This window comes from Melitaea cinxia, chromosome 1, assembly GCF_905220565.1.
Source record: "Melitaea cinxia chromosome 1, ilMelCinx1.1, whole genome shotgun sequence".
In the NCBI taxonomy this organism is placed as follows: domain Eukaryota; kingdom Metazoa; phylum Arthropoda; class Insecta; order Lepidoptera; family Nymphalidae; genus Melitaea; species Melitaea cinxia.
This window is the reverse complement of record NC_059394.1, coordinates 13,169,529-13,183,557: the sequence shown is the minus strand read 5'-3', so window position 1 is coordinate 13,183,557 and position 14,029 is coordinate 13,169,529. Positions and strand designations below refer to the sequence as shown.

At 31.3% G+C, this 14,029-nt stretch overlaps 1 protein-coding gene across 2 annotated transcripts in view; it reads left to right on the top strand.

The window, feature by feature from the left end:
- LOC123657223 (solute carrier organic anion transporter family member 5A1) overlaps window positions 1–14,029 on the top strand; it is a 52,699-nt gene that overhangs the window by 17,481 nt on the left and 21,189 nt on the right. The window contains exons 2-3 of one of the 2 annotated variants that reach the window (XR_006743674.1): window positions 5,553–5,769; window positions 6,333–6,599. The gene's annotated coding sequence lies outside the window, so the exon portion shown is untranslated. Of the gene's footprint in view, window positions 1–5,552; window positions 5,770–6,332; window positions 6,600–7,118; window positions 7,159–14,029 lie in introns of those variants that run through there. The other variant, XM_045592802.1, reaches the window with a different exon arrangement.

Genomic DNA, 14,029 nt, shown 5'->3' with positions numbered 1-14,029 from the left:
GCAAGTAGGTAATATCACGGGGAGCACACATGGCATATCAACAATATTTAATAAATTTAAGTATTTCATTGACTATATTTATTTCAAGATCAAAATATTCGCGAAACTTTTGCTCGAGCAGTTCAACAAATGCGATAAAGACAACAAATAACAATAACAACAATTATTAATAATAAAATACCACGTTATTACATTAAAATATTAAATCTTGCAACAGCTGAAAAAAACAATCAACGTGGCACGTGTGTTGCAATGACCCTGAGAACGTCTAACGGTGTAAAGGACAACTGGCTGTGCCAGGGCTGCTAGAAAAATTTGTCACACTCATACAAAATTTTCTGTGGTCATATTTTTTACCAAAAGAATTTGTTGGCTTAAAATTCGTATCATTTTCGTTTCTTCTTATTAATTGCTAGGCTAATAATGTGCCCTTAAGGGTATCATTGGATAAACTGTTTCTAAGTTTTGTTCTGATTAAATTAACTTCGCTGAATTCTCGTTCACATTACAGATTGCACTGTAATGGGGAAAACATAACAAATTTAAAGCAAATTGAGCCAGTGTTTTATAATTTTCAAATTGTTTTTTATTTCAAAATGTATTTTTTTTTCAAGTCGCAATTATTACCACAAGATAAATTATAAGCTTCATTAGAAAGCAAACAAATACAGCCTTTATATGATTTTTCAAAGAGTCCTCATTCATATAAAAGTGGTAGGTTCATTCAAGTAAGGGAAATTAACGAAATTCAAGCTTGCCGGTGAATGATGTTTCTTTAATTATGAAATGCTTCCAGGTAATAGGAACATAAAAATCGTACATTTTGCGTATGATTTTAGTCTAGCGATCGTACATGAGTAAAAATTAAAAAAAAAAATCGTATCGATTAAAATCGTACATCTGTCAGCCCTGGTGCATAGGCTAGCGTAAACAAAACATGTTATAACCTGTTTTTTGCTTTTCCCTGAGTTACCGCGTACGCGACAAGCGGCCAGTGGTCTCTGTGCCGTTTATTTAGATACTCATGTTTCTTGATGTCATACGCGTTGATTTGTCAATTTTCTACATATGCGCACGAGTTTTGTTCGTTTTAATTAATTATTGGATTATCTCGAAAGACTTGGAGTGATTGTGCGATATTTTAACGCTTTATTTTTATAGTGACAAGAACATTAACGTAGAATAAATGCCTAGTTTAATAGTTATTAGGTGAATTGTGCGAAATTAGGCGCTAGTGTTAATAGTAAGAATAGTTTTTATTTTATTTACAATGCCACGTTATAATTACACAGCTTCGGAGTACATGATTTTTGTTTACGGAGAATGCCACGACAAGGCTAATTTAGCAATACAGAAGTACCGGGAGAGATATGGGAACACCCGTATTTGTCCAACCGATGGCCGCACTATTTCAAATGCTTTTCAGAGGATACGGGAAGATCAATGCTTAATCCCGCATTTTCTGTGAAGTTTTGTAACAAACGACTTGTACTCAACAGACGTAAATACAGTTGATGAGTTAAAAAATAGAATTATTAGACCTTTTAATAAATTAAAAAATATGGCCACTAATGGCGACATCATGTCAAAATTAATGAATTAAATTATAAGAAGATAATTATTTTAGATAGAATTTAAAAATTTAGTAACCTACTATGACCGACCAAACAAACCAACGTACCTAGTTCGTAGTAGTTCGTTGTGTCACCGCGCGTCATAAGAGGTCAGTGAACCTATAGTCACACATGTTGTAGTATAATTTTATTATATTTTTCTTATTTAGTTTGTTTGAAAATATAATTTTTTTGATTTTGACGTTAGAACTTTTTTGATGGTTTTGAAATACTCCTATAAACTAGTATTACCTGTGTTATCAATTTTTGTCGTATTGTCATCCCCACTCTGTATGTACACTTATTTTCTAACTACAATATTGTAAAATTGAAAATTCGAATACGAAAATTAATTATTATAATTTACCGTCACCTAATATTATTATGACGAAGCATTGGCGCAACGCTCACAGCACTGGTTGCGGGTTCGATACCCGCACATGTCAAATATTTGTTTTGGTCATACAGATGTTTGCCGTGGTTTGGGTGTTTGTGCAGACCTTATGGGTCTCCCCACCGTGCCTCGGAGAGCACGTTAAGCCGACTATCCTAGTTGTTATCATGTACACCTGATAGCGATCGTTACTCATAGTAGGGAATATATTCGCCAACCCACATTGAAACAGCGTTCCAAATGGACGTAAATTTTCAAGAAAATGTTCATATCGGTCTCCTTGTGACCATACTGCCAAGACACAGATATGTCTTTTGATTATTTATGTATATCGATGCCTAACAGCCAAAAATTTTTTGAGAAACTGAGTTATATATATAGTTGTATTCGATTCTAACTATATATATAACTCAGTTTCTCAAAAAATGTCGCTTAACCCTTTTTGGCTCTTAGGCATCGATATGTAGATCTTTTAACTCAATTTAAAAATATGCTAATTTATATATTTATTTATAACTTTATTGCCTACAGATCCGGTACACATTATTACACATAGTTGAAAAAAAATCGCTTAAAGACATCTCTTACCTACCCAAAGACAACCTTAGGTAAGAGGAATTTAATAATTTAAGTGTGAGCTACTGCGAAAGTAATATAAAGCTAAAAATTTGTTTGTTTGATTGTTTAAACGCGCTAATCTCAGGTACTTCTGGTTCGAATTAAAAAATTCTTTTGTGTTTTATAGAGCCCAGTTACCAAGGAAGGCTACTTTTTTCCTCAAATTAACGCGTTGTGAAACCGCAGCCCACAGCTAGTGTATGTATATGAGATGTTTTATTAAATATTGTAGGTACTTAGATTTCTTTTTATAACAACTAGGTACATGATACTTAAACGAAGCCAGACAGTTTGTACGCTATAAGTAATATATTCCTGCTCATCAAGGTATCCTGAGTATATACCTATTACGCGTGCAAAACTGAGACCGATAACTTGTTTATTTCATATAATATGTCGGTTATAATTCTAAGAATTTATACACACAACCCAATATATGATTCATTTCGAAATGAATACTAAACTAAATGGAGACATGAAATTAATTGTTTCGAATCTGCCATTTATTAGTTGCAATGTATAATTTGTTATATTATTTCTTACTACTTATGGACAAGCTCGAATGCATATTATTTGCTTACGGGGAATTCCTATGGGGAGAACGCTGTTGTGGGGGCACTGTGACTCATTTCTCTAAAAAATATCTACTACTATATTAAATTCTACTTAATTTCATGTTTTTGAGTGTTTTATAATAAAAATGATAAAAACTAACGTATGTATTAATAGTAATAAGTTAATAAACCATATATTTCGGTCCTGTTTTGTAGAATAATGATAATTTCATTTATAACTAGCTAGTGGTATGGCGACAAATAACACAATATGTCCTTATAGAAAATTATTAAATATTAGACTAAATAATGATTTTCAGATTTGGTTACTTTTGTACAAGATATATACAGACATGTACGTGTTTCTTTTATTAGGAGCTGTTACAAAACGTGACTAGTTTAATTCCAGTTAAAAAAAAAACTATGTAAAACAATGCATGCGTGTAACACACAAGGTGAATGTCAAACCCATGAAGCATACATCGCATGCAAATTGCAACAGACACAAAGAACATTTCTAACTATAAAATATAAGGATTTACAAACAACAAACACAACATGGAAAGACAAAATGAAATATTTGTATTTAAAATTATAGAATTTTCTGTGTTTGTGTATCGTTATACACATATAATAAAATAATATAATAATCTATATATATATATATAAATGAATGTACTTTGTATGTCCTTTATAGGATCGTAAACTATGCATTTAATCATGTCATGATCTTCAGCAAAGTGTTATGCATGAGCCCACAAAGGTTTCTGAGTGGATACGACCAAAAAATAAATTAAAAAAAAAAGCGCAGCAATTCGCGTAGGGTACAGCTAGTAGGTAATAATGATGAGTTACTGGCGAGCTTTGATTAAAGGGACGGATTCTTAAAATTACGTATCATTTCGTTTCTTTTGAGCGGAAACTTATAAATTACAGTTACAATCGACAGGTTAAGCTTGCTTAAGAGGAAACTAATAATTAAAAAAAAACTTGAAACCACACCTCAACGGCAAAACGGTATATTTTTCTTTTAGTAAATACTAAATACCTAATACAAAATCTGTACCCTTGATTTAGTGTATGGGATGTTTCCCTTTCTTGTAAATATATTTAATGAGTTTTTCTTCGATGTTGCTTTTAAAATACTATACTTTCTTAAATGTAGTGTAAAATTTACTAGCACGTAAAATGAAGTATCACTGTTGTTTGACGTAATTGTTATCTCTTTAAAACAATTTTTCGTCATTCTTGTTTACCCAGCTTAAAAAATTATATTTGTGAACGTTGATAACCGAAGAGGCGCTAAGGTTACATATAAATAATTATTTAAAAATCGCTCGTGAAACTCAATATTATTAAACAAATGATGGCACAATTTATTTATTATACACTCATTTTGTACAAGAAATCCTTTTTAAGATAAAGTTATTGTATTCTATGTATGTACGAGTATGTTAATCATAATATATAGTCACAACTGTTCTGATTTATTCATTGCTAAATAATTAAACTATTATATAAATCTTTTATTTTTATAATACATTTCTTTTTGTGCTTTCTGCTACTATACTTGTTTTTTTTTTTTTTTTTAATTTAGGTTTGAATAGGTTTTATAACAAATTTGACTTATAGTATCTACGATTTTATTTTTTTCTTACCCACACATTAGGAATTCTAAACATTTTTGAATATCATATCAAAAATTGACCGCTCCAGCGGGGTTATACATACATACATACATACATACATGTTATACATACATACATATACGTGCATACACAATTTTTCTAATTGATTTAATGTATTTTTTACAAATAATATAGAAAAAATTATAGCATTCTGCACCTCTATAATAACCTTTAAGTGTGCGCAATTTCATAATCGTTCGTCTGCGCAGTTTTCGTAAAAAGGGGTACAAAGTTTTTACTTCACGTATTAATATATAGATTACTAGCTGACCCGGCGAACTTCGTATCGCCTAACAGTGACTTTTAAGTATTATCACAAATCTTTTGTATGGGAGTATAGAAAAGTGTTGTTTTTAGACTTTTTCAGGAAATTTAATTTTTTTTTTTAGAATTTTTCTCTCCGTAAGAACCATCCTCGTACTTCAAGGAATATTTAAAAAAAAGAATTAGCGAAATCGCCCCAACCGTTCTCGAGTTTTGCGCTTAGCAACACATTCAGCGACTCATTTTTATATTATAGATAAATAAACGCTTCATGCATAATAATATGCTATTTAAAAAACTTTGTGGCCCTTTTTTGTTTAATGTTTAGTTTTAATCATTTTCAACTATATTCAATCTTTCAAACATTACGTACCTGTTTTATTTTAATTATTAAAGTCAACCTCAGATTAATAAACAAAAGGCAGATGGAGCGCGCCGAACATGCGAGTGAAGCCACCAAAGCGAATACAAAATCAAAAGCGAATACAAAGTCGCAGCAGTGCTAAAGATAGCGTCGTATTGTTTAAACGTCTCGAGTGATTCATTATTTTGTGTCAAAAAATGCCGTCTTGTGTTATTAAACATTGTGAAAGTTGTTCCCAAAAATAAAAAAAAGAGGATGGAATTTCATTTCACAGGTAATTATAAATTATTTAATTGATTTTATTATTTATACACTCAATAAATTATATGGTTCTCTCGGAACACAAAACCTCGACATTAATTCAACTGTGTTGCCAGTGTTCGGCGAAATGTTTTTCCCTTCAATTGGGGAAACTACTTGATGGTCTAGGCGTTAGTGAGACTGACTTTTAAATGTACGGACGTGTATTCGATTTCCACACGTAATATCACGCCTAAATAGTTATTCCGAATTTAGATGTATTTTTATCTGTTATTACCATTTACTGTGATTCGGTCATTAATATCTAATGCAGGAGCTTAAATAAAAATGTATATAGTTATCAATTTAGTTTCACTTCATCATTATCATATATATATATATATATATATATATATATATATATATGATAATGATGAAGTTATTTACATATATATATTACATATATATATTTTGTTAAGTTATGGGCAATAGCCAGATTATAATATTAGTGGAATTAATGGAAGATGCTAGATATATTTAAAGAATACATATTGTAATCAAGTTGTGTCAAGTTTTATTATTTAATGATTTTTGCAGATTGCCGACAGATGTTGTTCTACGCGAGGAATGGGTTTCTATTATTCGCCAAAGCAGGCAAGACAATAATTGGGAGGCTTCAAAATTTTGCGTTGTGTGTTCATTACATTTTAAAGAGGATGGCTTATGCTTTACCGAAAAATTTCGTAGGTTGATAAAAAAAAATTCCAATGTAATTATTTGTAATACTATCTAATCTTTTGGTCTAGTCTTTAAGTTGTCTGTATATCGATGTATGTGTGTGTAAATAAATGATGATAATAATTATTATTATTATTAATAAATATTTTAAATTATGTATGTTTTTTTTATTTGTCTAATGAAATAAATATGATACTACTGAAAAACACTAAAGTTTTATTATCTAGAGTTGTAAACATTGTAAAGTCCATTTAAACCTTATTAAACAAAAACAAAATTAGTACCCGAAGCAAAGTGTGGACGGACCGCTAGTTATAAAAATTTGACATATTACCTATTTCTTTCGTTATTTTTAACGAAACCTTTATTAATATTATTATTATTATTAAAGTATTTATTTAGTTATTAATTCATGTATCCAAATAAAACTTTAGAACCTATTGTCGTAAAAGGACATTTTAAAAAATGCAGGGAGTTTTTTTCTTTTTATGGTATCATTATACACACATAGATGCACGTGTTCCTACAGTGCCATTTCTAGTCGCCACGCACACATGAATAAAAAGTGGCTTCATAATTTTTGTTCCACACGCTCCATCTGCCTTTTGTTTATTAATCTGTGAAGTCAACATTTCTGCGTTTCAGATCTTGGTACACCATCTGGAATAATACACACGTGGTAAAGGTGAATATAAAATATATATTTTAGTTATTTTTTTGTATTTATGTACGTTAAAGAAGAAATGAGTAATTTATTCCTAATGAAGATTAGAAAATTTGCTGGTCTAGATAAGGTAAAACTAATAGACGTGTGCTAAATTTATTCGCTTTTTAAAAAGAGCCTCGATCGTCAGAATTACATAATTTCTCGGAGCGAACTTTAAAGTACGAGATGTGATGATACCTGTTTAGAGAATATAGTTTGTATTAAATTGCATATATACAAATATAGAATTACGATTCGCGTTTTTACAATCAATAAAAAATATCGAAAAAAAATCCGAGAATATCTGCCAATTATAAAAAGGTTACAAATACAATTATAAAAAACTAGTTACAATAAGGTGGAGTTTGATCGATGAGGTATATGGTATGGTGAGGTGAGGTATATGTTATTAAGAGTTATATTTAAAAATACATACATATAAGCAATCATATCTATGAAATAAACAGTAATGTGTTACAAGTCGTTCAAGTAAGAAGGTTCAACATTCTTTTGAAATGTTCCATATTTTAAAATAAACTAGACATGTAAGTATATTAAGAATTTAAACGCGAGAGACAGGAATTTTCAAAAAGTCAAAAAAGACAAACGATAATTCTATTTGTTTGCAAACGAAATAAAAACCGTTTTCAATTACCTCGACAAATAATACAACGTAAGATAGACGAAAAAATAGTCAAGTAAATACGCGTTATCAAAGATTACTCAAAAAAGTAATCATCAGATCTCGATCAAATTAAATGAGACACCAAGACAAGTATCCGCTTTGCATTAAAATAAAAATCATTAAAATCGATAGATACAGTAAAATGCTATGAGGTGGGGTGAGGTAGGTCAATGAAAAAATAATCAAGTAAATACGCATTATTAGATATAACTCGAAAATTCTTGTCAAATCTCGATTAAATTTAAATAGGAGCACATGACAAGACAAGTACCACCTTTCAAATAAAATAAATCATCGACGGAATCATCGGTGGACCGATTTGGTCCACCCAGTAAAAAGTTCTGAGGCAACATACATTTTAAAAAAATATAGTCGAATTGAGAACCTCCTCCTTTTTTTTAATCTGTTAAAAAGTAATTGAATCTTTGTATCGTTTATGACTTAAAACCATACGTAGAGTCACGGATAAATAGGAAGTTCGTAATGACACGGAAGTGTATACAGGTGACAAGTACAGTAGTATTGGCAAAAGGTGTATATTTCTTGTTAAAAGGTATTTTAAATAATAATTGTGTTTGCTGGCAAACTAAAAAAAACCGACTTCAATTACATCGACACGTAATACAACGTAGATAGACGAAAAAATAGTCAAGTAAATACGCATTATCAAAGATTACTTCAAAAGTTGTAATCAGATCTCAATGAAATTTAAATGTGACCACATGATAAACATCGGCTTTCAGTTAAATTAAAAATCATCTAAGTCGGTACACCCAGTAAAAATTTATGCGGAGGGTTTCCCTCGATTTCTCTGAAATCCCATCATCAGATCCTGGTTTCCTTATCATGGTACCACACATAGGACATCTCCTTTCAAACAAAAAATAATTATCACAATCGGTTCATAAACGACGAAGTTATCCCCGAACATACATAAAATATATATTTACGGTCGAAATGAGTAACCTCCTCCTTTATTGAAGTCGGTTTAAAAGTAAATAAAAACAGATTGCTTGACAAAGTCTAGTCTATTTAAATTATTCTCATATTTATCATATTTCGTATCCAAAACGGATATTAATTTGTGTGGTCGGCATATAAATTTTCTTATTTATAGTATTCACCTCACCTCTCGATTAACAATACACACAATCCTATTATTATCTATTGGCCAGTATTTACTTTTTAGTACTCAACAAACAGATTCTAATATTTATCATTTCATAATATTTATACACTATTTCGACTTTTACTTATAACGAATAAAAATTGTATATATTTTTGTCAATAATTAACTTGTAACACAAGAAACGCCACGTGAAAATGTATATGTCAACAAGAACGGAGTAAATAATAGAAATCACATTTCGGGAGTAAAGGGTTTTGTTTCACAGTAGAACCATGATATTCCAATTCCAACGTCACATAAAACATCTTTATTTAATAATAAAACAAGCAAAGCACAATGACAATGAAGTAATCATTTCAAACTATACAAGAAAAATTAACGTAATAGCTACTATAAAATAAATTATGTTTTGTCTAAACGGAATATAAATTGTATTTGATTTGTAGTGTAAGAATAAAAACAATACTTATAAACAAATATTCGAGCTAACTACGTATACGAATAATCGTAAGAAAGTTAGCAATGCTGTGTTTAATATATATAAAGTTCTTTTTTGTAAACCTAATACAATACTTCAGTGTGGAAGATTAATGGACTTGTTCAATCAATATAATCCAAGCACAACTCTCATTAAAGCCTCCACGCCAGTGACGCAATGCGTCTCTGAAAATAGTCGACTAATTCTGAAAATTACTTAAATTTTGTTACTTAACAGTAAATACAGGCAAATGTGGAGAAATACAATCATGCTAATGTCACAATTTTTAATTCCAATAGCCATCTTAACAAGTATACTTGTTAGAATATGTTAAAATACGAATTTCAAAGTTTGTATTAATATGTTCAACATAAGCTTTTCTATGTTCAGTCAAAAAAAGAAACATCAAAACGTGGTATAGGTAGTTTAGGAATTATATTTGAACTCGGTGACGCGATGTTCGCCGTATGAGTCATTTTCCTCTCGAAACCGGTCTGGCTGTCGATGAGTCGTCGATCCGTCTGCATTGCCACAGGACTTGCACACGTAGACTCAGCTCCGATTCTCCGAAGCAGTTCTATCGATATATTTAAGACGCTGTTTTGTCAGAGACAGCGAATAGACGGTAAATTTATGAATTATTAAATAATGTATTCTCTTTTATTCCATAATTAACAAGTACATATTTATAAATTTAAACGATTTGAGAAAAGTATATCTTTTTTTCGTTTATATTAAAACAAGCAGAATCTTAACATTTTTTAATATCATAACAAAAATCGACCGTTCCAGCGGGGATCGAATCTGCATATCCGACTGACCGTGTCGGTGATCTAGCCAATTAAGCTATGGAACGACGTACCCGCTAGATCATTTTTTTTTTTTTTGATATGATGATTTTATATTCGGTCTAAGCGACCGTGACGAAACCCGTAACTATTCAAATTTTCATATGACAATGAAAATCTTTGACAGGAGATGACACCAAGCTATTTTTAATTTGTACGATTTTATTTTTGTGTTACCCATACATTAGGAAATTCTAAACATTTTTTTACACTCATCGTTCCATAGCTTAATTGGCTAGAGCACCGACGCGGTCAGTCGGAGATGTAGGTTCGATCCCCGCTGGAACGGTCGATTTTTGATATGATATTAAAAAAAAATTACACAAAAATAAAATCGAACATATATTAAAAAATGTTTAGAATTTCCTAGTGTGTGGGTAACACAAAAATAAAATCGTACAAAGCAGAAACTTGTTATTTGCACCTTTTCTTTCTTTCTTTTTCTTTTTTTTTTTGTTTTTTATTTTTTAAAAATTTAATTTTTATTTTATGAATAATGGCTGTTTAAGACTAATGATTTATAAACAACAAGCGATAATAAAACGGAAATGTGTAGATAATGAAAGCCTAAAGTAAAAGCCTTCAAACATTTCAGTAGTTTGACCTATTGTATCGACCGTAGCATGCTATATGCCTACTATAACAGCCTTGGACGCACAACACGTTTTCACAGAACTACTTAATATTAACTACGATAGATATAAAGACAGGTAAAAAGGAATTGGCACGCATATGTCAAAACCATATATACCGTTTCTTTTAGCGTTTCTATGGTTTGTACCGCTCAGTACAATTTTCATTTATGTTTAACGGCCATTTCTTGTAGCTTTTCTAAAGTTTGTGACGCTCAAAGCTATGTTCATTCATTTTTGTAGCGGTTCAACATGATTCTAACGGCTCTACCCTGACGGAATGTTTATTTAATGTTTTCGTTTATAACGTACCATACAATGATTGTTTAGGAATTACTATTTCTTACATTTGCTCTAAACCTACTTAGTTAATACAATTTAACCTTTAATTCTGATAAGGTTAAAAAATCATTTATTTCTCAAAAAGAATACAATTCACTTACATGAGAAAATACAAACACTAAAATTAAACAAAAATATATATGTTGGGTACATCAAAATACAATATATAAACAATTTATAGTCAAGAAATTAACAATATGTAGGGTAGTATTCAAATATATATAGGTACACAAGTTAATGCGCAACTGGAAGTGTCATTGTTAAGAACTTATTTTATGTTGTTTTGCTTTATTATAAATTTTAGTATTTTTTTTATTGTAATATAAAATAAAATAAAAATATTTTGTTATTATTATCCTTTTTTCCTTGCCAAATTCCATAATCTGTAGTTTAGTTTTAATTTAATGACATTCATGTAGTTTAATTTTTAATTAGATATTTTTATGAAATAGGATATTTATATAATGTGCTGTGTGGCTACGGCACTAAAGAATTTAGCCACCCCCTCTCTTCCCGTGGGTGTCGTAAGAGGCGACTAAGGGATAACAAGGTTCCACTACCACCTTGGAACTTAAGAAGCCGACCGATGGCGGAATAACCATCCAACTGCTGGCTTTGAAATACATAGGCCGAAGACGGTCAGCAGCGTCTTCGGTGCGACAAAGTCAGTACTGCGGTCACCAACTCGCCTGCCCAGCGTGGTGACTATGGGCAAAACACACGAGTTCACGTTATTTTTGGCGTAAACTTGTGGAGGCCTATGTCCAGCAGTGGACTGTATAGGCTGTAATGATGATATTTATATAATATGATGCAGTCGATACTTTAATCAATCATACATAAGTATGCGTAGTAAATTATCATGTCTTTGTTTATTTTAATAAAAATAAATTGTAAAGTTTTTAGAATTGTATAATTTTAACATCGTTTTTTTTTTTTAATCGAAAGGTAGTGCTTGTCTTGTGGTCCCATTTAAATTTGATTGAGATCTGACTAGCACTTTTTGAGATATCTCTAATGCGTGTTTATTTGACTAGTTTTTCGTCTACTTACGTTGTATTACTGGTCGATGTAAGGTAGGAGAAGGTTTGTTTTTGTTTGCGAGCTAAACCATTAAAATGATTCTTTTTTGATCGAATACAGGTATTTGTGAGTTAAATTTGATCGAGATCGGACGAATACATTTTTCGTTATCGTTAATATTATTAATTTACAAAACATACTAAAAAGACTTTCGAGACTCGTACTAAAGTGTACAGTTATTAAACTGGTTTTAAATAAATTTACGATTAAATGCATTGACTAAAAAGCAAAAAATATCATTTAAACCACAGTATTCTGTCGTAAATAGCTTAACAGCAGTAGTGAACAAGATCAACACTTTTACTATACTAACTATAATTTTTTTCTCACGCTAATCTTCGTATTTTCGTTGTCAAGTGTGCAATCCGTTCTTCTCTATTTTCGTCAGAATAAAATTTTGGCATCCGCTCTAGTCTGCAACGTTATTACGTAACAGTGCAGGTAAACTTTATTTCAAAATATTTTATAGCTAACTTGATTATATACAGCTTAATTTGTCATCATTGTTATGAAATACAGATTATAAACACTAATAAATTTAGAGGCACAATTAGCGTTAATGTGTTATTGTTTCTTCATTTTAACTTGTAATTTGAGTGCTAGGCGCAACTTTATAAGTGGGTGTACCTGCAAAAACAAAACAATCACACACGCTTTTTGTTTACTTTTTTGGTTTTTATTCCAAAATACCGAATTTACTCGAAATTCGACATTCTGGATGCACGTTCTGTATGAACGATAACTTTATTTTAAAGTATGGTGATACCATTTTTTGTTTTAATTAAAATGAAGGAAGGAAGACTGCCGTGACTTCATTGACACCAAAAAATTGCCACTGGACTCAGCTAGAGCAGCCAGGGCACTCGCGGACGCTGAGTTTTAGCCAGAGTCGCATTTGCTGAATGCTTGGATATCCAGAAACCATTATTCAATACACTATTCAGCGTTACAGACAGACCAGTTCTTACACAAGAAGGTCAAGGAAAGTCGCAGAAGATGTACATCAGAGAGAGATAATCGTTAAAACGTCTCGAACGTTCTTTGAAACCGGTTCGCTACATCTTCTGAGACTCGTAGCAGCTTGTTTGAGGTACAAAACGTAAGTGTGAACCTAAGAACCTTAAGAAGAAGGTTAGTAGAGAAGGACCTGAGATCATTTCGACCAGTTCAAGACTCAGAACTGACTATAGCTCACAAAACAGCGAGACTTAGGTTTGCTCAAGAATTTTCAAATTGGACTTCGGAACAATAGATAGCAAATCTCTCTGAAGAATTAAGAATTTCTTTGCGAGATCCTAATAGACGGTTGCGTGTGAATAGAAATCGTGGTGAAAGGTTTGCTGAATGTTTTGAGGTTGAAACAGAGGGCTATATGGGACGCTCGATAATGGTCTGGTGTGGTATTTGTTTCAACGCTCGTACGTTGTTCAACTGCGATAAAGGCAGCGGCGTTAACGCATCAAACAATGCAATGGACGTCTTAGTACCATGCCTGTTTCATTCCGATTGTGCCATTATCGGCGGTATATATTTTATTAATGTACGACAACGCTTGTACACATGCTGCGAGAGTTTTTGGCGGTTACTTTGATGAAATCAATATTCAGCGATTAACCATGTCCATTTTGGAATTCTGACTTGAACCTGATCTAA